Below are 4,344 nucleotides of genomic sequence, written 5' to 3' on the forward strand. Positions count from 1 at the left end.
AACATAACACATTCAATAAATGTGTTCTGCTTTTATTATTAAAAGATCATTGGAAAACAGTATGGGGCATAAAAATATATTAGCAGTTGGTGACAATATGAGCCTGGACAGTTCATTTTAACTCTCTGTGTTCCATTTTCTTCACTTACTTAATTAAAAGTAGTTCCTCATTCCTCTTGCCTATTAGGAAGACTACCACTAAAACAAACAAGCAAGCAAACAGCAACAACAACAACAACAAAAAGCCAGATAGTGACCAGTGTTGGCAAGAATGGGGAGAAACTGGAACTCTAGTTCACTGCTATTAGACATTTAAAATGGTGTAGCCTTTATGGAGAATATTATGTTGGTGCCTCAGAAATGACACAGAGTTGGGAAGCTGGCTCAGCAGATAAGAGCACTTGTGTAAACACAAGGATCTAAGTTGAAATCCCCTGTATCCATGTAAGAAGTCAGGCATGGCTATGTGTGCATGCAACTCCAGTACTGGGGATCCAAGATAGTTTTGATCTCCTGAGCTTGTTGGTAGCCAGCCTGGCCACAACGGTGAGTTTTGGTTTAGTGAGAGACCCTTGCTCAAGGCAATATGTATGTGGGAGAGTGAAAGAAGATACCCAAGGTCCTGCTGTGACCTTTGCTTTGGAGAGTATCTCTACATGCCCCCTGCTAATGACACATATGTATAATCCAGCAACTCTTCCTCTGGATATACACATGATAAAACTGAAGTCGAGGACTAAAGATGTTTTTAAATGTATTCATTACAGCAGCTTTCACAAGCCAGCAGGCATAAGCAACCTAAGTGTCTACTGACTGATGTATCTAGAGGGGTTTTATTTGTAAACAAAGAGAGTAGAGTGGTGGTTGCCAAGGTTGAAGGGTGGGGGGGGGAGGACCAGAGAGTTGTGTACTTGGTGCATAACTTTGGCTTTGCAAGAGCAAATCTCTTAGAGGTGGAAGATTGAAATTACATCACGACAACATCAATGTACTGAGTGACACTGAAGTGGACAATTAAAAATAATTAAGACAGGGGCTGGTGAAATGGCTCAACAGTTAAGAGTGAGTACTGCTTTTACAGAGGACCCGAGTTCAGTTCCCAGCATCCATACCTGGCTGCTTACAATCCACTGTAACTCCAGTTGCAGGGTGTCTGACATCTCTTCTGATCTCCATGGGCACCTGTACTCATGTGTACATTCATAGACATAGACACACACACACATAAACATAATTAAAACGAAAACAAATCTTGAAAAAAAATGCTTAAAATGACAAATTCAATGCTATTTTTATTTTCTCTTTTTATAGAGTTGATCTCCAAGGACTGTTTAGGGCATTGCTGGGCAATTAATAAAGAGGTTTGCTGTGGCAGTGATGATTAGGATGCTGGCGACCAGTATCATTATTTATTAACACCTTTAGTTATGCAGTAGTTCTGTGTGCTCTCTTATAAATTCATATTTATTCACAGTTTCCTGTGACAGGATAATAATCAGCCAAGAGCTAAATAGAAGATTAGCACCCTGTCTGAACTACCTCACCATGCTGATTTTCAATGTATAAGATAAATGAATATTTATGACTTATAATTTCTTCTCATCTCCATGACCAGCCTTATAGCATTATTTATAAATAACAAACTAAAAAAAAAAACAAGTATCTTGTTACTGATAGAATCTAGGAGAGACTTAGGAAGATAAAATATTCCATTTCATCATTGGCAAAAGACTTACAAAGAAACTCTGCAAGCTACCAGGTTGTAAGAAAGTGTTCACATGTCAAAAGTAACAATGGTTATTTTCAAATACAATGCTGAGATAGTGGAGTTCCTGGGAAGTCACATATTTTCCCTGATAATAATTACTAGGCAGAAAGAAGAACCTAACTGACAAGCTAACTCGTCTTTGTTTATTTCAAAAGCTGAGTGTTATCTTTCAGATTATTAGAGAATCAATGTCACTGTGATCGAAGCTACCAATTGAAATGGAAGACTATAATTTAAGGGGAACACTTCTAATTTGTGTTGACCAACAGATAATGGAATTGAAGAGGGTGTTGTGGAGGAATATTTGTTCGCACTGACACTCCAGGACTTCTAATAAAGTTACACTTTGAATCAGCGGGTGGAGTTGGTGATTAGCTGATTGGAATTAGCCAGATATATGTTGGAGGACTGAGGGAGTCAGATAGAGAGGTGCAGGAAGAGATAAGGAGGGGCTTGGAGAGTTTTCTCAGGTTTTTTGATATGGAAAACACGAGAGTATAGTCAACCTGCTTTTCTTTGGATTTATCAGGGTCTTATCTCAATTTCTGACTCCTGAGATTTTATTAGTACTAGTGCAATTAAGGCAAACACATTAGACAGATTAAGGTCAAAGTCAAGACCTCAGGAGCCCAACTACCTGGGTCTACATCCTGCTCCGACACTCACTATGTATGTGTTCTTGAGTAGCTCCTTCTTAGACTCAGTTTCTGTCCCACAAACTGGGTATCAGTACAACATCTAGCTCATAACTGTGCTCTTAGAGAACAAGTAGATTGACAGTTGATAGCTAGATGGTAATTGGAATATAATTTAGATCAGTGGTCTTCAACCTTTCTAATGCTGTGACCCTTTAATACAGTTCTACCAACCATAAAGTTATTTCATTACTACTTCATAACTGTAATTTTGCTACTGTTATGAATTGTAATGTAAATATCTGATATGCAGGATCATAACCAAAGGGATCACAACTCACGAGTTAAGAAACACTGATTTAGATAGACTATTAGATAATAATTACCACGATAAACTAGGTAATAGATGATGAATTCAAAGAAGTCCTGGTCATGTTTGCCATCATAATGCTTCCAGTCTTCCCTGCCAACCCCGAACCTGGCACTGTAGAGGGCACTGCACTTGTTATCCTGCCACTTAGAGTTACGCAGCTTGTTCTTTGTCTTCAGTCCATGGGGGGGCTAGCTGGAGGGGGGTTCCTATCTGACTTATTCACTAATTTGGAAGTTGTGGAGCTCAAACAACATTTGCTCAATAAGCAGATGACTGAATCAGAGTCTTCCCACATTAGTAGTGTAGAGACACAATTTAAAGTGGCAGTCACTGTGTTGTGGATTGGCCTGGCTTCCCATTACCTATTTGTTTTTCCAAAGAGTCAATAGTTCTTGATGTTGCCTGGACTTCATGGATTCATCAGTCTGAATCTACAACCATCACTCTGGCCACTCAAAACTTAATTCTCTGACTGAAAACTATACATCTAAGTATTAGAGTTGTTCCCCTGTGAATTCATAGATATACAACACTCCGCATCTTGTTAGATCCAACCATAGGAATTCCAGCTAATTAATTCATCAATCTGCTTATCATTAAGTCTTCTTTAAGCATCTACAGAATTAGGTGAAGAACATGAAGTCTACCAGTATAGAAAACAGATGTGGCTTCTGGCTTGGAATGGACCATAGCAAATGTCCAAGTGACCTGACTCACAGTGTCCATGAAGTGGCCTTTGATGCTGTGTTGTCTGTTTCTGTGTTTCTGTTGAAGTGTAGTATATTGCGTAAAGAGTTGTTTTACTCACCCAAGATGATGACCAAGGCAAGAGAGTCTGAACAAGTAAGTCATTATGTCTAAGAAGGATCAACATAGCACACACCACTGTCAATTTAGTTGGCTTTGTTCTCCTTAGCCAGACCCCTGCTACAGGCATGGTTTTTGGTGTAATAGAAGTGGGGATAGTAGAAGATCAGAGAATACTCAGTCAATGCAAATAACAGTGCAACAAACTTGCTTATGACAAATCACTGAGACAGAAAAATTTATGGAGAAGAAAGGTTTACTCTGGTTCACAGTTTGGGAGGTTTATGCCCATAGCTGGTTGGTCCCATTGCTCTCGTACCTTTGGTGAAGCCTGCTATCATGACAGTTGTGTGTGACAGAGGATGCTACTCACTGAATTGAGGCCAGAAAATAAAACAGAGAGAGTAGGAAGTGAAGCCTTCAAATCTTTCTCAAGTGCCCTGCCACTTGACAGGATGAGCTCCTACCAGGCCTTACTTCCTGTTGGTTCTATAAGGTGTGGACCCAGCTCACAGGCCTTTTGGAGGCACTTTCCCAGATCACAGATGCCCATATAACTAGATGTGGCAGATTCAATTTTTAAAATAAACATTTTTAGGTTAGGATAATTTTATATTTACCAAGAAAATTGCAAAGATAATAGACTTGAAGGCCTCTGATTCAATTTCCCCTGAAACTAACTTGTAGCCACCATGCCACTTTGGTGAAAAATAATATTAAATAACCAAAACTCATCATTAAACTTTAGATTCCATTTGGAT

This window comes from Microtus oregoni, unplaced genomic scaffold (genome assembly GCF_018167655.1).
Source record: "Microtus oregoni isolate MIOR12 unplaced genomic scaffold, Mior012 000002F_ref0000024, whole genome shotgun sequence".
Classification (NCBI taxonomy): Eukaryota; Metazoa; Chordata; class Mammalia; order Rodentia; family Cricetidae; genus Microtus; species Microtus oregoni.